At 35.6% G+C, this 22686-nt stretch overlaps 1 protein-coding gene across 1 annotated transcript in view; it reads right to left on the bottom strand.

Moving 5' to 3' along the window:
* STX18 (syntaxin 18) overlaps positions 1-22686 on the bottom strand; it is a 60413-nt gene that overhangs the window by 26743 nt on the left and 10984 nt on the right. The window lies entirely within an intron of this gene.

Consider the following 22686-nt stretch of genomic DNA (forward strand, 5'->3'; position numbering starts at 1 on the left):
CCTTATTCTACAACTAAATAGAATAATGAAATTTACTCTTTTTTACTAGAATTTTCACATTTTCCAAGCCGTCAATACACAAAAATAACTAAAAAGAATCTGTTGTATGAAGGTCTAGCTTGGAGACCAGCAGTAAAAATACATGTCTTCTTCCCAAAGAACATAAACTAAACAGTAAATATAACTACAATACTAAACATTAAAAATACTAAACATGGTAACACAAAACATCATCTAAATTTTCAATCCAGAATTTAATGATTCCAGAATTTAATGTACACTTTGGAAATAAATTCATCCTGGAGACCACACAGGAAATTTTTCAAGTCTTTACTGATCAGATATACATATTCAAGTCCAGCTATCAAAACTTGTATGGCAAGGTACTGACCCTCCCCTTCTACTTTTGCCCAAATACAGTGACCAGTTTGTGCCCAAACTAAAGTATTGTCTCTACTCTCTGACAATCATTAGTATGCTTTGCCAGATCATACATACCAATCTAATTTCCATTTCTGAATTTCCACCCTCACTCTGGATAACTTTTACTATAAATCACTTCATTTTCTTTTTTAAGAAATCTTTACAAAGATCTTTTGGAAAGCCAAAAAAACATCTGTAACAACTTTTGAAAACTTCAGTCTAATTTAAAAAATTTGGTGCAGCAAAAGAGGCTGCTTATTTTAGAGAATGAAGGAACTACAGAAGTGTAGCTTAATTCACCAGAGAAATGAGAAGACATGATGGGGAGTGGGAAAAGGGAAGAGAATTCTATACATTAGCAGTATATCCTTTCTGAGGCAACTTTTAAAACTATATTCTCAAATATTAATTAATAATTCAGTGTAAACAAAGCATGCAAGGCATTTTACAAAACAAAAGTTTTTTTCATTTACAATAAATACAGTGTACTCCATGTATCTGGGAAAAAGTGTCAGAAACTGGTCTAGTCTTAAAATCCCATTTTCATGCAAATGATCTTTGCAATTAAACAAACAGAAAAACCACAGAGAAAGAACACAGAATAGTTTGATAAATAAAGGATTAATTCCCCCAATTATTTTTTTTTTCAAAAGCATCTCTTTGAAACAAAGTGCAAGGAAAAAATATACTTAGTAAAACCACAGTAATTTGTACAACTCAAGATAAGTTTTCCTTGTGCAAATAAATAAGCCTCCATTTCCCTATTATTATTATTTGCTCTGTTTCAGTTTTACTATAATTCATCATAATGGAAAAGGATTTTCCTAGTTTTCATGTCTCAAGTTTTTTGTTTGATTATCACAGGAAATTTCATCCCATTCATAGCAAACTGAGTTCTGTCAGTACCTTCAGGAGTTTCCCAAAGTGTGTTAGCACTATTATACACAGCAAGAAGGGAAATACTGCAATTGCTACAAAACCAATGAGGCACAAAGAATAAAATAAACCATTCTACAGATCTTCCTTCTCATCACCACTTGAACTTATTATTTGTACAGTGATCTCTTTCTCAGTTCAGACTTGGTATGTGATCAAATTTGCTGAATGGATAAATCAAGCTTGACTATGAAAGCAAAACATCTAACAGTTATACAGTGTTCTAGTGGAACAATAATACTTAATAGGCAGAAAGAAAGTACTACAGAGGACAAAACAAATGTAAAATAAGAAACGCTCCAAAACACTTACATTAACGCACGAGAAAACACTAAACTAGAATACAGATAAGCAAAATTTTGTAAGCAATAAATCTTCATATTACTGCAATAGTTACAATTTAGGAGTGATTAACAAGCAGAAAGAATCAGAATGACAAGCAAGAGCACTGTCTTACAGTAATTAATTCATCTAGTCACAAAGAGCATTCTATTTAGGCTAAAATTGTCATCATGTGTTTGAATTGCACTGACCCCACTTTGCCTCTCCTTCATTTGTAAAGCTATTTTCAAGAATTTAGAATGACACCATTATGCCCATACTCACATCAAGCTCTTAGTTCCCAAGATTTGCATCAGAAGTGAGACTTCTTGTTTTAGTTTCCCTCAAATTCTAACAGCATCTTCTGCAATCCTGCACTGCAGATATTTATTTCTCCTTTTGTTACCATGTACTACTGGCATAGCTTTGAATTCAATTTGTCATAACCATAGGAACAAAATGAACTTTTTTTATTAAAAACAAGGTCTCACTGGTATTAAAGGGAGGGAATGCTAATTGTATTTTACAAAATTGATTGGTTTTCTGTATGATGCTCGAATATTTGTAGATACAAAATATCCTGCATTGTACAAAGAGAAATCCTGAAGATGTCTCCAGGGTCATCAACTTGCAATTATTCTGGTGTTATCAGAGGCCCACCATACACTCTTTACAAAGTTGGCAAGCTTCAGCCTAAAGGAACTAAAGCTTCTCCCTATTACAACTGAATGGCTTTATTAGAATCCTATTGCTCTTATTACTGTCAAATTATTGTCTAATTTCCAGGTTTACTGATTACCAACTTCTATACATCTCTTGTTGCTTCAGAATGGTCCTTTCCCTTAAAAGTTCTGTTTCCCTGCATGTGTGTTTGATTTTACTGTCAGTAATTCTATCTATCTATCTATCTATCTATCTATCTATCTATCTATCTATCTATCTATCTATCTATCTATCTATCTATCTATCTATCTATCTATCCTAGCTTTTGTAGCCCAGAAAAATAACCCCAAGCTTTTATTTCCTTCTCACAAAACAGTTCTGAAGTTGTAGAACCCACAGCTTCCCTCTGCATTTGTTCCAATTTGTATCCATCCATTTCCAATGCAAATGACTAGAAAGGAATTCACTGGTGTTGGTTATTTTCTAACTATTTCTGCTGGAAACACCTTTTTTTTCTACTAATTTTTCTATATCTCAGTATGTATCTTGCTTTTGCTCCATTGGTCTATGGCTTTTTCCTTATTAATTTAGCCTAGAGTCCATGACTAAACCATTCCTCATTCATATTCCAATTGCATGACAAATCCACACTTTTTGCTAATTTTCTTTTTATTGAAACAGCTGAGAATATTTTAACTTCAGGAGGGTTTTAATACCAGTAGCAACTCATTGTGAACTTGGCCAAACCTATCTTTATCTCTGTAAAAAAAGTCTTCCCTACTTGCAACAGTTTTCTTGGCCAGTCTTTTTCACCCTGCTTTCCACTCCTTCTGGCATAAATTTTTATATCTTCTCTTAATTAATCTTTCAAGTAGATGTAGTAGAATTTTAAATCCCACTTGCATTTCATCACACCCATTTTTCCACTCCATTTACCCATCCATCATAACTGCAACTTCCAATTTGCTCTACATGCCTGTTTTCAAAACATTTTACCACCACTTGACACAGGTGTCAAAAGGATAGATGAGAGCAATTTGAAGAAGCACAAACACATCTGAGTATTGGCCTCTCGTCATGGCTCTCATTCTTTGCATCTGGAAATTTACTTCCTTTTCCTCCCAAAGTCTGGAGCAAAGAAATAAGCCTTTCCTTCAACCCCAAAATAAAGAAATTATTTCCTTCCTTTCCCCCCACCCCACAGAGAGAGGAGGGCTTAGAAAAAAGCCCTTCATAGTTGTAGCACTCTTGCACTACATAACAACTAAATGTATCTTATAGGGAAGAACACTGCTGATTTTCCAGATAACTGACATTTCTAAGGGAATCAGGGAATAAAATACCTTTCCTCACAATATTGTGAGCACCAGTTATATCATTAGAGCAACAGCATCTTCTTGAGCTTCTGTGCACTACCAGAATACGGTGGGTTATGTTCCTTCTAACAATGAAGACTACTTAGGAAACTCCAGGCTCTCCCTCTTCTCTTCCCATTCCCACTAACACTCCCTTGAGGGTCAATATCACATCCCAAAACACTGAAATTACTTTTTTTTTTTAATTACTCTTCTGGAAAGAACTGTTTTTATCATTTCAGTTCCACAAATACCTGTACCAGCACAAGGGAGGGCAGGAGCTGAAGAGTACCAGTAGGGAACTTCCTACAAGATGCATCTGCCATGAATGGATAAGGTATATATAATAACAACCTAAAAAACATGATAACCTCCTAAGCTCAGTTACTGAATCTAGAGACTCCAGGTGTTATTTAAAAACTCCAAACTGTAGTTCTAATCATGAAAACCCAATTGATTCTCTACAGTGAAGCAGCAGCAGTTTGCCACTAAGTGACAAACAAAAGCATCAACATCATGCAAGTGAAAAACACTATAAATTCTCATTAAAGCCTGTAACATAACTTTTTAAAAGTTCCTTTAAGTTCCAGTTTGCACTTGATCCCCACAGTAAACTATATCTTTAACATATATATCTGTGTTTTGTTTGCAATACAGATTTTTTAAACAATTCTTATTAAAGCATAAAAGCAATTATTGCATCTAATGTAGGTCTGACACAAAAGGAAGCTGTGAATGGCTGCCATCTGCTACCACAGGTGGCATGCATAGCTCTATTTATACTTGGGGCCTGCACTAGAAATGGTAGATGTTCCTCTGTTTAGAGATTTTTCTAATGACTTCAGAGCAGGCTAAGTTATTTAAAACGATAAGAAACAGGAAAGCATTGCCTCCAAAACAGCATCTTGATGAGAGGCAGAGGCTTTAGAACAAGACGCTGACTACACTTCCTTCAGTCTCTTAGCAATACATACAGCATTGCTTTCCACTCCCAACAAAGAATTGATCACTCACGAAACAGTAGGGTCCAATTTGCATGCGTTTAACCCACTGCAAGAAGCAGCAGCATTGTTTACGATTAAAATGATTGGAGTAGGTTCCCGTGACATATTGTAGAGAGAATTCAAGCATGCTGAATGGTCATTTTCATTGAACAAATATAGCGCTTTATCAAATTTACTCTTCCATCAGAACAATGCCCAACTATTTCCTACCATATAAAACTGACGGTTACACTTCGCGCTGTATTGCCATTCTGAATTTTTTAAAAGGTGTACTTTGTTAAAAGAAACTTTAAAAATTACTTAAAACCAAAACATAATAGAAAGGCTTTTGCAGAAGTTGTGAGAGTGGTATTTACTGTTGATTCAGCAGCACTAACAAGCACTGCTGACTATAGTGCCCTACTATCCCTTAAAACAGGGGGGGAAAAAACTTTGAAGAAAATTTTACATTTAATTTTCTGATATGTTTGAAAAACATTATCTCCAGTGTCTTACCTAAATAGATTCCGTTTACAGATTCATAAAAAGGTGACTATATCCTAAAAGCCCCTTGGCAAGAAGTGTAAAATTTAAGATTGGTATAATATTAGTATCTAGGCACCTATCCTGTTTTCAGTTCCAGACATATAGTTAAGCCAAACAAACCCATTGCCTATTTCAAGAGAAATTCTGAATTTCAGTAAAGCATCAGCTTATGAACAGGAACTGCATGTTTCTGACCAAAAAGAAATACAGTTTCAGTACTAGGAGGAGATAAGTAATTGGAGTAAGAACATACACTTGTTTTTCCAATGTCTAAGTCATATAAAAAAAAAAAGAAAGAGAGAGAAAGGAAATTTTCCATGGTTAGTGCATGTAATGAAGGTAAGTGTTTTCAGAAGTCTGGAGTGAAAACCCAAACAGAATAGATACTATAAATGGAAGCAAAATTTATATTAAATAATTTTTAAAATAAGAGCTTCAGCTTTTATCTAAACTATTACAGTTGAAAACTAGCTAGAAATGTTTTGATGCGGAAATTACTCCTGTAGAGAACTTTTTCAGTACAAACGACCTTTGGCTAGACAGATGAACTTTTTAAAACCCAACACAGATGGACTAGATTCCACACTGGTTATATTTTACCTAAGTTATATTTTAAGCACTGTCAGCCCATTGAATCAACACAGACTCTAGGATGGATGTTGCTAAGAACTGACAAGATTTTTGTTTTTAAAGTACTGTTACTGGTATTCTACATTTCACTGGAATCTTCGAAAGAGGAAATTAAATAATTCGCTGGTACAGTGAAATAACTGTAACAGAGCTAAAACCAATGAAATGATATTCACTCGTGTGAGGATTGCTCTTTAAGGGACTTGGTGCGAGCTCGCAGCGCGCCATGAGGTGGAGCTGTGCCCCCAGGATTGACGCCGGGACTCGCCGGCTGCCTCCACGCGTCAGCCCGGCCGCTGGGCAGCTGATTTGTCTCTTGAGGGGATACATTTGGTTTAGGTTTCCCCAGCAAACGTGAAAGTTTCTAAAATAGGTCACGCAGATCAATTGCTCTCGTAATCTGAGACCCAAAAGAGCAAATAATATCTAAACTGTGGCGAGGGGGTGGCCCGGAGCTGGAAGCGGGGAGACAGCCAGCCTGGCTACCTCTAATCTCAGGAAAATTGTGACTTTGTTCAGTTTCTGCTTTACATCAGCATACATGTTACAGCAACAGCAACGGGCACAGAAACATTTCTCATTGCATTTTATTAGCAGTCTTGCATTTGAAGCAAAGGAATTAACCAAGAATGGGGGGTCATGTTAACAAAATGTATAATATATATGGTAAGAACATTCAAAACTGAATTAATTGAATTAAAAGCCATGAAAAGGAAGAGTGAAACTTCAAGGTAAAGATGGAACAAAATTTTTAAAATATTTTTTTAAATGTTAAATATTATTAGTATTTTTCTAATTTAAAACAACACATTTTTTAATATAAAATGAAAGCAAAATTGTAGGAATCATTGCAGGAGATTTCATTAGTCATTGTGGAATATTGGAAGTTAAAACCTGTCTGCAGAATACCACAGGCAGTATTTGGTGCACATTAACAAAGCGATTAAGAAATCTTTAAACTGCTGTAAGAAGCAAAGCCAATTTCCTGACACTTGGTCTGGAGTAGAAAACACTTCATTTTGTTTAATATCAAACCGTCAAAAAGGAAAAAGTAAAAAAGCACTGTCTTGTACATTAAAACAAACAAACAAAACCCAGTTAGCTCTAAATAATTTTTTTAAATTTTGGGGTTTTTTAGTTCTTGCTTAACATATTTTTATATGTACTATTTGTGGTTCAAAAACTGTCTCATTGATTTATACTACTGTCAGTTTACATTTAAATACTTTGCCTCTAAAGTGCACTTTGGATCTGCATTTCATTATTTTTATTTTTTATTCATAGTTAATTACCTGCAATGGTAGATTTGGTAGTCAATAACTCACTATCAGCCTAAAAGTCTCACATTTCATCTTACTATGCCTTTCATAAAAACAATCCAGAGTTAGTGTAAGATTCAGTCAAATATATCAAGAAAAAACTATTCTTGTAATTTTGTGACACAACTGCTAACTTCTGTTATTCAAGATTCTTCTAATAAGAGTCAAACAAAATTAAGATCCAAGAGCTCAAAAACTCCTGTTCCCCACTGACCACAACACCCAGTATGATCATTGCATGAAGGTTTCACTGGAGTGCTATCCGGGCATAAGGCTGATAAGTATTTTAAAAATGTGTATGGTATTGACAGCAAACTCCACCTGTATAGAAAAATTACTTTGAAGTCACTGATTTTTTTTTAATTTTTGTTTTTTAAGGAAATTATCCATGAATATATGGTATATCCTTAAAACTGTTTTTAATGCTTTGTGCTTTGGACATTTGTAAACAGAAGGGGAAAAAAAGTTCTATTTTTTAGGGTAATTACTTACAAATACTGAATTTCAGCTCTAAACCAGAGAAATGCAACACACATAGACTTTAAGATAGAGGTCTGTGTTAATTTTGCCACTGTTTTCTTAGCTCTTGTGGAACACACTGGTTTGACACCATCACATATAGAAGCACATCTAGATATTCTGAAAATGCTCTGTCGACAGTCAATAGGAACATGAAATGACCTGAAAAAAATTACTAGTAGGCTTCCTACAATGTATCATCATGCTAAATGGTTTTAGTAACTAGTTTTCATTTATTATCAGCAGCAACAAAAAAAGAAAGAGCACAACATCTGATTTTAATAAAACTTACTATTTCCCTTTTTCTTGTTTATTGTCAAACTCTAATCTTAACTTTCTTTAACTTGTATTTTTACACAATCATCCAAAACCTCATTGACTAAAATACATATCCCACAACAATTGTGGGGAATGTTTTGGTTGAGAGATACAAGGAAATTGGTCAAAATACGTATTTGCAATAATTGGCCTTTACCACTGCTGTTGAAAATGCTCCATTTATAACCTTTCAGTAACTGCATTCAACATTGCTTGAGTCTTTCTGTAAGAGATATTTTCCTTGCCTCTTGTTCTCAGTCTGAGCTCATTTTAGTACTACGTTTTCTTGACTGAAAGATGTTTTACGATATAAAGAGAGAAGTCCAGTCTCATTTAACAGATACTCAGCAATAAATGGTTACTCTTTCCGACCATTATTATGAAATCTTCTGATTTTCTGAAATGATTTTGCAGTGAAATTCAGAGAGTTCCATGTGCATGTGCTTCACTTTGGGACTGAAATCTGCTTCACCGTAATACACTGCAGGGCACCGCAGGAGCTGAACCCGGGGCAGGGGCTGAACCCGGGGACAGGGGCCGATCTCGGGACAGGAGCCGGGGCCGGGACAGGGGCTGGGGCCGGGGCCGGGACAGGGCCTGAGCCCGGGACAGGGGCCGGGACGGGGCCGAGCTCGGGACAGGGGCCAGTGCCGAGGCCGAGCTCGGGACAGGGGCCGGGGCCGAACCCGGGGCCGAACCCGGGGCCGGGGCCGAGCTCAGGACAGGGGCCGGGGCTGAGTCCATGACAGGGGCCGAAGCCGGGGCCGAGCTCGGGACAGGGGCCGGGACAGGGGCCTAGCCCAGGGCTGGCGCCGAACCCAGGGCCGAGCCGCCGCGGCGGCCGCGCTCCCTGAAGCCGCGGCCAGAGCCGAGCCTTGCTCAGGCTCCGCAGCCCCTCTGCCAGGTCCTTCCCACTCAGAGCTCCGCATTTTCGGTGTACTTACACTCATAAGCCCATAGTCATATAGAGCACGAACCGACACATCCATTCTGTCTCAAAATCCTACAACTCTTGTCAAATATTATTCAGAGGGGCAAGTATTTTCCTGGATTTTCATTTTTTGTACAATAACGTTCTTAGTACAAAAATACTTCTATGTTTCAACACCTTCATTTGTATTATACAGACTGAACATTACTTCAGTGGTTGCTCTAGCATTTGTACCAAGTAAGTTTCTCCCCCACTAAAACACCAAGAAAAACACCCAGTCAGAAATTAGATGTTTATGAATCCTTATGTAAAGACCATTTATAGATCAGGCACAAAAACAATAAATAAATATACTGGAATAAGCCAATTCAGTACACGTTAAGATTTTAATCCAAGTGCTTTATGGTATCAGCATAAAAATGAATACAAAGGTCCCTTTTTGCCCCCTTTTCTCACGCAACAGGAAACCCTAAGAGCTGGATCCTCTGCCCTACATGGCAGAACTTTCTGGGCCCTGGTAGCCGTAAGTCCTTCCGTGGTTGATGCAGAGTGAGTGATGCACTGAGAGAGGCATTCACATCCTCAGGAAACCCAGACAGAGCTTCTCCATCGGGCACACACATCTCCTCCTCTGCCCCACTTCAAATGCTCTGCTTCACTGCCTTTTCTGAGCAGGCCACTACTCCTTTGTTACAGCACCTAGGAAGTAGAACCATACAAAAAAAACCCTCCTCCATCCCTGGGGAAAACAACTCTTCTCCACTAGTCCTTATAACAGCAAAATGAGGGGAGTAAAAATATAGCCTTAAAAAAAAAAGGATGATCCTTTTAATAACTCTTGGACCAGAGAGGAAAGAGAAGAATACTAACAGTCAATCTGAAATCCAATTATACAATTCCCTTCATCCTGTCCCTTTCTGAATGTCTTATAAATTGTTATCAAGGCAAACCATGACAGATTCTCAACTCTACAGCAAGGGCTAGAAGTTTATCAGAGCTCAAGTGGGAATAAAAGCATCACAGAAGAAAGACATCTTATCTTGGTCCCACTCGAGAATCTTCTGACATGACCAAAGTCCAAGAGAAGAAAGAACCTCTTCGTTTAGAGCATGTTGCCCTTCCATATTTCCATTAAGTACCAAATGACCATTACACTCCCAAGATAAGACATGAAGTGTCCAAAAGAAGCATCTCTGAACCCCAGGATTTGCTCATTGCAAAATGCTTTTTATGCTGGTTTTCATCTGCCTATGGGTATTTGCCAGCTGTTTTGCCTATAAAAAAGATGCCCCCACTATGGGGAAAATAATTTCTACCTGAAAAAAATAGTCACATAAAATTTTCTCTCTAGAAAGCACTTGCAGAATTTGCTGATGAGAAAGTTTTAGCTGTAATTAAAAGGGAAATCAATGCTATTCTCTCACATCTGAGTACTACTGACAATTCAAACACTTATTTTTAATCACCAAAAGTGAAATCCCTGACAAGATTTCAAGTTGTGAAGTAAGGCACTTTTCCTGCCTCACTTTTTCTCAGCCATGAATCTCAGTAAGATTTTTTAAATGTCCACTTCCTGTAATTTTGGTAATTTTAGAGTATAATTATTTTTACATTTTTATGATGCCTTTGGGGTATCATTACAAATATTTTTTAAGCATTTAAACTTAGAAAAATAAAATTAAGTAATATCTTCTCTTGAAGAGAGACTGTCAGTCCTGTTTTGAATAAACAATCCCTTTTAAAGGCAATCTAGAGATTTATATCCGCTGTAACCATAGAAATTAATCTAGAGTTTAAACAAAATAGAGTAAAACATAATTTATTTAATGAAAATCAGAACAGTGCTATTGCAAATGAAAGTTGGTTTCTGTTTTTTTTAATTCAACAGACAGCTTTGTATGCAACTGTAAGATTTTACTTGATGGCCTACTTCTTACAACTTAATCATACTCATTTAACCAATTTGAACAAAGCATTCAGATATCTGAGTTTTAATTTCACTTGATATAAATGCCAATCACTAAAAAAAAAAGAAGCTAAGGATTTTCAGATTTAAAAAGCTAAAATAAATATATTAAACATCTTCAATGATGAGAGCAATCACGAGAAACTGCTTTGACATTGCAAGGCCAACAGGAACACAGCACAAAATTTTTTATGCGTTTCTCATATAAAAAGTTTGGGAGTAGCAGAGAAGAATAAAAATGCATAAACTGGAAAGCTTTTCATATATCAGCATAGCTAAAAAAAATGTTTAGAAATAGTGGTTCCTACAGACTAGGTATTTAGAAGTTTGTCTGAAACATTCCAGCATGCTGACCCTCAACAACAATTGCACTACATAAAGAAATTCAAGGTTAAACTAATTCAGGATTTATAGGTCAGTTAAGTAAGAGTTAAAAGAGCAACAGCATGTTTTGTATTTTCAAAAAGCAAGGAAAAGAACTTGAAGTCCACATGAGGAAACACTGATGTACTTTACAATGTAAAATCAAAACAAAAACATAGCCCAAAACCTAGAAAAAATTTCACATCACAATAGATTGAAATAGTTTCCTGTGGGAACATCTGTCATAGCCATGTAAAGTTGTGAAAAATACTGAAGTACAAGTAGAAGAAAACTATAAAAAAAAAATACAATTTAACAGGTAATTTCTCTAATTCCTGTATGTTTTACAGTATACTATTCTATGGCACTTGTGGTGGTTATATAACCTGTATGTAAGTCACCACGTAAGCCTTCCTTGACCATATCAATAGGAAATAATCAGATTATATCAGGAAAGTAATGAAAAAACGAATAAAGTTCAGCCTTATTTACAACTAAACTGTGAACTCAATTATTCTATCTGTTATACAATGACAAACACTTAACCAAACAAGAGAAAGAAAATTAGGCTGCTTAAACACAGTTTCTAGTAACTATTCATAAAGTGTCTAGTAACTATTCATAAGCCAGAGTACAAACTCCGAAAACCTTAGGAGATATGAGCTTCTGGTCTCCTTCTCTTAATTCAGTCTGTAGGAGAGACTGATTTAGGAGACTCAGCCAAATCAAGGCTCATGTGGGCATAAAAAAGCTTGGCTTGTAACATAAATGCCAGAAGAGACTCACTGAAGTGAACTTTGCAAGATCATGCAAGACACCTCAAAATACAACAATCTGTTCCTGTTTCTGAGTTAACTGACCTGTATCCTGTAACTGGCTACCATTCCCTGCAACATTTTACTAATTTCTGAAAGCGTTTTATCTATCTCTAGAAAGTCTCAAATTCATAGGAACCCATAACTTCACATAATAGGCAGATTTTTGATAGTACATATCCACAGAAAAGAAAACACAGAGTACATAAGTAGGGAGAGAAACAGAAACAAACAAACAAAAACTAAGGCAAAACCGAGACACACAAGAAAAGGAAACAAAAGGGCTGGCTGAAATAAAGTGAAATAGCCTCTGTACTGAGACATACCACCACTGTATACTGCTGCATTAAGTCTGAGGTTCCAACCAGAAGTCAACTCCAAAGGGTCTCCAAGAAGAGAAGGCTGTAAACATTATCCCCATGGCCGCTCAGGAAAGGAACACGATCTCCATTCTGAAATTCCTAAGTGCCCAGCCAGCTGTGAGACAATCTTAGGAAACAAGATGGTGGCAGAGACACTGACATGTATTTATTGACAGATTCCTGCTCACAAGGACTTTGCAGTGAGAGCTGCATTGGCTATCCAGCACTGAGAAGGAGACTGAGATAAGATCACAGAAACCACCAGTGCAATGAAAAAGATAGTGCTTACTCTGTAAATTCTGATGAATCAGAAGAGCTTCAGAAGAAAAAAATCTATTAAAATATTTACTCTGCAAAATGAATTTGAGTTCTTATTTTACTTGAAACACTCCATTAGAGAGACTAAAACAGGGACCACTTTCCCTTGTCTGACTTTTTATTTCATAGGCAACATCATTGTTTTTCAACAGCATGGGACACACACATTTCAGAGATGATACCATTTTCATAGAGACCTTCCTTTCACAACCTTCTGCTGATATTCATAAGGCCATTGCTGTAGCATGTAGAGCAGGAAGGAACCATCAAGTAACTAAACCACCACCATGTCAAGAAGTAAACACACACAAAGTGTCCAGGAGCTTACAGACCAAGCTGTAAAACTTTATAAGATGCTTTGTTAATATTCAGCGTCTATCAAACAGTTTCATTGTATCTCACAACCCATACATAGTGAAAAAATCAGTGTTACCTCTGTCTTTTGCCATAATAAACAGATTTCCCAGGTTGGGTTGCAGTAGCTAAATGCTACTGCATTGTGTGGGCAAATAACAGAACAACTGGATGAAAAATACTTGTATTTCAGCAGACAAGCATAGGGAGAAATTGGAGTATCTCTTGTAAGATGAATACTGGTTTGTGTACAGTTTTCACTCAAGGTTAGGCTAAAATGTTACTGCAATTTGCCAAAATAGTTCACAGCTCTTACATGAATTAGTCTCTCAGGTCAAGGACAGAAATGATCTACATTTTCATTTCTATTTGGGTTATGAACACCTGATTTAACAAATGTCATGCCACTGCTCCACAGCTCTGCTCTGCATTACAGATGAGTCAGTATTACTGAAATACATTTCATCAGTATTTCAGTAGTCTGCTCATGCATGGCATGACCTTAGGAAGAGAGAAAGGTAAACATGAAGTACCTCCCTGCTGAGGACCCATCTCACTAACAACTTTAAGATGAAAATGTTATGGCTATGAATCACAATTAGAACAGGAGAACTTAATACTAGAAAGAGAATTTATCATACAGAGATTGGTCAAGAGTAAGTGGTAAATGTCAAGCAGATATCTGACTGTATGAATAAATGCAACAGGAGCTGGTAAAGCTCGTTATGGCACAAATGTGGAAAAATAAGAGAAACGCTGAGAAGTGAAGGAAGGGAAGAATTGCAGATGGAAGGGGGAAAAGAAACAGAAGCAGAAGGTCATGGTTTGAAGTAAAGAGTGAAAAAACATGAGAAGTAAGGTACACCCATGCTAAAGCAGTAAATATAATTACAATGCAAATGAGAGACGGATATCAGAGCACAAGAGCCTAGCACGTATTAGAATAGAAGATCAGGACATTTATTTAGGATAATAAACCAAAACAAAAGCAAAAAATCCCAAACTCCACACTTAAAGGGGAAAGAAACAAACTCCCAAATCAATTATTAAATCTCCTAGGATGTAAATATTGTTCTTGAAAGTGTTCAAAATAGCCTAAACAAAACACTTTATGCTACATATGTGCTAGCAAGGAGAGAGTTAACCTGACCTCATATTTTAATAACATGTTCTACTCCTTGGCACATTAGCATTAGAACCAGAGCATTCCAAAACTACAATTTTCCCCACAGAAACACAAAACAATTTCAAATGCCTGTAGCTCTAATGTCATACCAATGGAAAAGCATTTTGTTGAACAGAGTGTATAGCAGCAGTGTATACTTAAAGTCAGGATATCTAAACTAGTTTGAAGATATTTCTTCTTTTTTGTCCTGAATATTCTTCAGTCCCCTACAAAGCAATTCAAATGTGGTTCCTGCATAAGCAACTCAAGTGTCTGTCTGACTATAGCATCAATAAGCATGGAAGAGACCAAAATGAGTAAGGATAGAAAAATAAAGACAAGGAAAATAAACCCATGTTGAAGTAGAAAGTTTTACTCACACAACTTTGTTTAGTTCTATCTCATCACACTGTATCAAATTAGCTGTATTGTGACTTCTTACATAGCTTAAGTAACACAACATAGTTTTTCTTTTATTTAAAATGATTTGAGGACTTTCCACTTCAGAAATTTTTTTAAAAGCATAACTTTAATGACTGCAAGCATCTTTTTATTGCTTCATTAGTAGCCATTATTAACACTAGTTAATGTGACAAATGGAGTCAAGAAAAGAAAAAAGTCCAAAAAGCAATTGCTGGACAAGACAGGAAAAAAAAGACAAAGGAAAAATTACTTATAAAGATTAGCTTCACATGGAAGGCACTTTGAGTTCCTTTGTCTTATACAACAAATCAGACAGCAACAAGAGGAAAAAGCCTCCCTTCTACTGCAGAAAGTGAAACAACTGACTAGGTATTCGTGGGCAACCAAATTTTCCTTCTTGTAGTTAACAACAGTTCCTTGCCACTTAAATAAACAAGCATCTACTAATTCTGTAATGTATAGAAAATCAACCAAAAATCAGAAAATAAATATAGTAACAAAGGAATAAAATGGAGTGCAAATTAAGAATACCAACAATAAGAAAACAATGACACTAAAATTGTGAGAGATTTCAACAGAAACCTAACAAAATACAATACAGAGAACCAGAAAGAAAAATACACATCAAAAATGAAAGAGTTGGAAGGAACAAATGAAGGCAAAAGGAAGTTACTTCTTTTAAATAAGCGAAACAGGAGAAAATAGGGTGACTCCTGAAGAACCTCAATTTTTCTTCAAAGTCAATACCAGGGATTAAAATAAAGTTAATATTCCCTTCAGATTTAAAAATGATCTTACAAGGCAAATTCAATGCATTTCCTTGAACAGAGGCAGCTAAGAGATGCGTGCTCTCTGCGGGTTTGGGGCGCCTGCTCCGAGGTTGCTGTACAATTACAGGAGCTGACTCAAGTGATCTGGTTTGAAAACAGCCAACACACAAATAGCCACTGAAGCACAAAGGAGAAATGCTTTCACTTTTCAAATTTCTCTTTCCATTAAACTAAAAACACAACTGTTTTTTTAACACTGTTTTAATCTTACACTGCAAGTATAATGTACGCAATGCATACAACAGAAAATCTGCCAGGCAGTCTTCAGAATGCAACTGAAAATCAACAGCAGTCTCTTGCAACAGTCACAAAACAAAGTCCCTTTTCTAATGAGCAAAGAGATGCAACTGAACCAACCAACCATTACTTGGGAAAAACACTTGATGTGGTCATGAAATATCTTGAGACTACAAAATAGTCTTTTTTCCTGCAACACAAATTCTGTCTATTGCAGCCAGCCTAATTCTTAAGTTACTGTTAGCAGCCTTAGAATTTGGGGTCAGTAGTGTCACTACCCCTTAGAATTAAAATTATCCAGATCCAAATAAACACAGTGCTAAATCTAGACTTCTCATTTCAGGTAACCTGCAGGCTACAGGCTATAGCATCCTGGTCATAGCAGATTTTTCCTATGAAGCTGTAACACGGAATTATTAAAAATTCAGAAACTTACATCAACCATCCCTACTTTGCATTGCAGGCTGGTGGCACATTCTATGGCAGCATAAACTTAAATAGAATTTCTAGGTGAATTTTATTTCTTATGGTCATAATGGTAAGGAGGAAGAAAAGAGAGTGCTAGGGGACTTACTGGAAGCAGATTATGGTCATATCTTCTATGATAAATCTAGTAATACAAATATGATTGTGCAACAGATGATGACATTTGCTACTAGCAACAGCTGAAAGGCCTTCTTGGCTCCTGATGTGGAGTTAAGGCAGAGAGAAATAAATAACTTCCCATGGTTTTGTAAATCGGATTTTGATGAAGGACTGAAATTTTAAATTGGATTTCGTGACTTCTGAGTGCATGACAGTCCTTCCTTTTTGAGAGGGGAAAAAACTAAAACAACAAACCAGACTGATGTTATATACAATTACATTTCCTAATAATATACTACTACAAATTTTGCTTTAAGGTTATGATTATGAATATAATTTTATATATTTCCATATTGCCTCTTCAGAACAGTATTGTTCATCCAGAAAACTACTATACAGTAAAAAACCAAACCAACCAAACAAACCAACCAAACACCTCCCACCCAAAAAACCATGCCAAAACAGAAATATTAGAAAGCTTTTCCCATGCTTACAAAATATGGACACAAAATACAATCCATGCAATCTCTTGGGCTTCAGCTTTATGGTCAATGCAACATTCATTAGATCATTTTTTTCCTCAAGTGTTACAAGGAAAGCCAATTAAACATCAAAAGACTCCGGCTTGTCATGTCAAATTTACTACTTACTGGAACAGAGTGCCTTATTCATCAAATACGTGTTGACTTGGAAGTCACCATGAGCCACATTCTTAACTAATTACAGCAACTGCTACAAATACTGATTATTATTAAGAATAAGTAAGTTAAACTAAATGCACTAATTATCATAGGCTTCACTTGCCAAGAAACACCATTCTGTCAAAAGCACACTGCACAATTAAAAGTTAAAAATAAAGCATTTATTCTGTCCTTAATCATTGCTCTCCACTGCTACCCCAGAGATAGGAAACGTTCTCCTGTAACCACCCCAGTCCTGTGCACTGCACTGGGTTCTGTGAACTACACAGCTTTGTTGTGAAGAATGCCTGCCAAGAGAAGGCTGCTCAGAGCCGCCCTATGTGGAGTAACAACACCATGTTGTAAACATTATGTCAGACAGTGAATGCAGCATCAGATTCCTCTCATGAAGATGTATATTATATTATATTATATATTGTGTGGTTTGTTCTGCTTGTGGGATAATATCAAAAGATGCCTAGGCTTCAACTTGGTGCTCAAAGTGATAACTTACATTAACTGCTACAACTTGTAGCTGTGTATGTATTCTCTAACAATGCCTGCAGCTGAACAGATAGTTTACTTGCTTTAACTGAAATAAGTTTTAAAAAATAGTTGAAAATTTATTTTCAGCACAGTTTCTAATCTGTGTCAACTACTGGTAATATTGCAGTCAGGTAGTCGGGGTCCATATTTCTAAAAGAGCCAAAAACATCACAGGCGGATGTTTCAATCTGAATATTAAATACATGGATATGAGTACAGACATTAAATTACATTATTTTGTTCAGATTCTTTCATAATTTGTTTGTGGCAATATTAAAGACTCAAAAGAGCTGTTAAATCTACTTTTTTAAAATTTAAAATTATTTATACAGTAAACTTTTAGGACTTCGTGCCATTTTATAAACTTCACTGGAACAAAAAATGTCACCATAAACACTAAGTCAACAATAAAAACCTTCATGATCTAGCAACTAGGTAGCAAAATAAATCCTTTAAAAACTATCAAGCTACACTAAAAATAAAATTAGATATAAATTCAAGTTTTAGACTGTGGTCAATTGAGGTCTAGACAAAACCCTATGTTTGTTCACTGCCTAGTCTCCAGTCTGCTCCAAGTTTGAAAAGGTAATTGAACTCAGTCTATAATTACTGGATTAGATACAGATGGGCTCTGTACATTTCAGGGGAGGAAAGAACTGTTTTGATTCATTTTATGATTGCCTGTAAGGTCAGACTTTTCAAAATGTACTTTCATCTGTTAAATAGTTTCTCAAAGTCCCAGGGGGACATCTTCAATAACTGATGTTTTAAGCAATTTGAGTCTATCAGATCCAGTCTTTGAATGTAATACGCTGTCCATTTTCTAGAATTATAAATGTGCATGTAGGTTAATTGCTACAACTCAGAGAGAGTTTCAAAACTACATTTTTTCAGAAAATTGCTAGTTTTACCCAACAACTGTTATGAATAAATATTTTCAGAATTATTTTGACTTAGGATACAGCATATCTTTGAAAATACAAATAAGTAACACAAATTAGAAATGTCCGTACTCATAATGCCTCCCCATTTGGGGAATGCTCTCTTAGGACCAAAGTGAACAATATTTGAATAGTCTCAACTAAATGAGTGCAAAAAAAAAAAAAAAAAAAAAAAGATAAATATGTCTTAATAAAAAATACTTAAAAACACTTGAGAAGACGTCTTTTTCCACAATCTCTTATTTGAGCCTTCATCCTCATTCTTAGTCAAGATAAAATGTGGAACAAACAATATGTAAGCATTGAACTTTCACTCAGCTAAGAATTTTTTGCAGTATTTTCTTCAATTAAATCAACCATAACTCTGCAGCCTGTTCCAGTACAACCAGGATTTCATCTTGCATCATTCAATGTCTTGCTCAGTTAACAGTTCAAGCGCTCTGCAAAGAGAATCTAGCTCTGCTCTCAGTTAGGGACTCTCAGAGATACTGTAATAGCAATTTAAAGCAGAAAACACACCATGCAATCAGAAGGCAACATAATAGTTCAGTTCATAGTCTTAAAAGAGGTAGGAAACTTAATTCCAAACTTACTATTCAAGAGTTTCAGTTTCTTTGTATTACAACAATCTTCTTCCTTATAAAATTCCAATAAGAAAATATTTTTTGTTAAAACATACATTTGTGTTTAAAACAACAATATCTCACTGACAACAGTCTGAGTCAAACAAGTTATCTTTGTAGTATCTATATATAGGCATATATCTATAGAGTTGTTCTGCCAGAGCCTTAGTATTCAAGCACTGGCAATAAGGATAATTGGAGCTATGTTAATATAATATCCTTTGTCTCTGAGTGGGCTAATGAAAAAACATGTTATCTCATGTAATTTCCATTATTAATATTTTATTCCTATTATTTCAAAGTCGTCCACAAGAGGGACAAAACCTGAAGACAGACCCAACCACCACAAAGCCCCAGCAGAAAGACACATTCTAATAGCTGAATTATCTGTGTGCCTGCTCAGACAGAAGATCCTGTCCATCATCATCAGGCTGCACAGAATTCCCACCACAACTTACAAGTCTCACCAAAAAAAGAAACTTGTTCTGCTGCATTTTAAGAACTGATTGATACAAATCAGTTTGTTCAAAACATTTCAATCTATAAAATGCCTGCAAGCAGACTATGGGTTTCTGCAGTGGTAGCTCTTTTTTAAATGTAAGAGCATCAGTAGCAACCATGTTATAAGCAAATAAAAGCAGTCCTTGAAATGAGCATGCAATTTCACTCAAAAGGTAAAATCCATTAATATTTGTATTATCTTCTTCCTCAACATCTCTAATGGATGTTTTGAAAGTATTTCTTTAAAATTTAAATAATACTCATATATAGAATTTGCATGAGGTGCATAATTCAGTTAAGTCTCAATCTTAAGAGCTATATAGAAAAGGCTTCTTCTCCTTCCTTGTAAGCAACAAAGTTTCCTTCAAAAAATACACATGCCTTATTTCCCCTAAAAAAAAACCCTGTAAGTATTTCAAGTGTATTGTGGAAATCTACATACTATTCCTGAAACTATTGTAATTTTTTAGACAATAAATTGTGAAGAAATAGTCAAGTGAGTGAAATGGCCATGCCATAGCACCACACATTCTGTAAGGTGTAACATGTCAGAAAATAAATCGAATATAAGAAGTTATACCAGGTCACATTTTAGACCAACTAATTAGCTCTGATATTTTTTATATTTTTTTCTTTTTCTTCTCCTTCACATTTTCACTATCTGTAGAAAGTACTTGCTGTACAGTCCTTTACATCATATTAAAACCCATAAGAAACTGTATCTGAGCTCTCATAAGCATTTCCCATCTATACTTGAACAGATTCCACAATGAGCTAAAAATTTTGTGAACTGAAAGCAACATCATCAAGAAAAATAAAGTGTATTCTTACAAGCTAGTCTCAACTCACATTATGTTGTATAATTGTGTCTTTAGACAATCCTTAAAAAAAAAAGATATCCTATTCATGCATATTAAACAGTCAGTATGCAGACTACAGCAATGTGGCACTATTTAATCAACAATCACCTCATATTGATTCCTTCAGTCCTAAAAAAAAAAATTACATCTATATATCTATATATATATATCTACGTATCTATATCTATAGCTATATAATTTAACCATCTTTATACATCACTCATCTCCTGAAATCTGTGGGGAAGAAATCTGAACATAAAAAAAAAACCCAAGCATTAAAAAGTGATTGGTTACTTCACAGCAACAAATTTCTGTGGTAGATTAAGCACCCTGTGAAGTCAAATACAGCTGTTCTATTTTAGAAATACTCTAGCACAATTTGTTTCCTCTAAATTCATTAATTATTAAAAATTAAGAGAGAACATTCATACAGTTGCACAGTCCAAGGTTAGACTTATCAGAGTCACAGGTACCTGGAGCAGCAATCTGGGATCTGGAAAACCAGTATCTAATTCCTTGCTTTGGTATGAAGCAGTGTCCCATAAGGAATTCCAGAGCCATCTCTGTGCATTAACTGCTGCATCACTTGTAGAGTACCATGTGTATTTTGAAATACATGCACTTGACTTAAGAGATTTCAAGTGATGCAGAATTTCCCAAATCAAGGATCAGCTGAATCACACCTCAAATAATGCATCCTACTTGCAGCACTGTATCTTATTTTGCTGCTCAGAGGATCCATGAAGAAATCAGACTTTTTAACTTGTGATGATGTGTCTTAACAAAATAAGGTTAAAGGATTTCTCACTACAAGGTAGATTTTTCAGACTTTATATCATTCTTGTGGATCTTTCTGTTGAAAGAAAAGCCCAAAACCCAACAAAGCAACATCCCACCACTACCACACTTCTGAAAAAGATTGACATCAGAACTGGACACAACATGTTGCCAATTTAATAGCGCTATACGCTTTTCCTTTAAGTGACCATTCCCACTATGTTTCATTAAACTTACATCTTATAAAAACTTAAGTTCCATTATTTTGATGTTGGCTTCTATGTGCAATATTTACTAGAGCCAAAACTGCCAAATTCTGCCCTACCACAGCCACAACCAGAACCAATAATTGCCAGCCTTACACATGCAAAGGTAATATCATGCCCAAGAAATACATAGATGTATTTCATACATGTACATTTGCATATATGTATTAATTTTTCTATATAGTTGAATGAGGAATGCCTCAATTTAAGCCTACACAAAGGAACACTTTCCCTTGAATATCACAGCAGAAACTGCAGCTGGCACCACTGTCCAGCTGAATAGACCCAAAGAAAATAACATATAACAAAGATAACTGAAGAAAGAAGAATTTTGAATTAATCAAAAATTTGTAGCTGTCACTTGAAAACTAGGATGCAACAAGGTTCTGAAAGAAGAATATCCCAAGAACACACACATCTGTTTAATATTACAAGCCAACTGTCAACATCCTAACTGAAGTTTTAATTTAATATTTTTTCTTTCTTGATGTTTTACCTTTAGTCAATGCCTTGTGAGAGTATCAGCTTTCTATAAGAAACTGTTAAATATAAAGAAATGTTATTGTAGCATGTTTATAAAATCATAGTTCGAGAACTTTTTATTTTTGTAAGGCCTGACCACAACTTAATTATCTGCAGGACATTCCAAGCTCACTATTGCAAGCTCCAGTTCCCAAGCAATTTTAAACAATATCTATTGTAGAGGACATACAGCACTGCATATACCACAATATGGTAGTGTTTCAAGAAGTCACCATTAGACATGGTTTTTATTTTCAATAAATATGTTTCTCTACTAATCATTAAATGGTTTTCATCACCACTACATGTTTGTCTTTCACGCCTGCTTGCTATCAGTGTTTATTTTAATGTAAGTGAACAAGTCATAAAAAAAGGCAGATACCATGTATAACATGCTGCATGTTACACACAAAGTGTCCTAAGGGCAGAATGTTCTTCTACAGCTCACACAATGTTTTCCTTCTTTTCCAGGAAAGAACTAGAGTAAAAGCAGGAAACAAAACTTGTTAAATTGGAGATGGGGGAAAAGTGAGACCACTACCTCACCCAAAAACTCTCAAAGGAAGGCTAGAAATTTTTAAGAGGGAGAAATCTCAGAAGTCCTGGGA

This window comes from Molothrus aeneus, chromosome 4, assembly GCF_037042795.1.
Source record: "Molothrus aeneus isolate 106 chromosome 4, BPBGC_Maene_1.0, whole genome shotgun sequence".
In the NCBI taxonomy this organism is placed as follows: Eukaryota; Metazoa; Chordata; class Aves; order Passeriformes; family Icteridae; genus Molothrus; species Molothrus aeneus.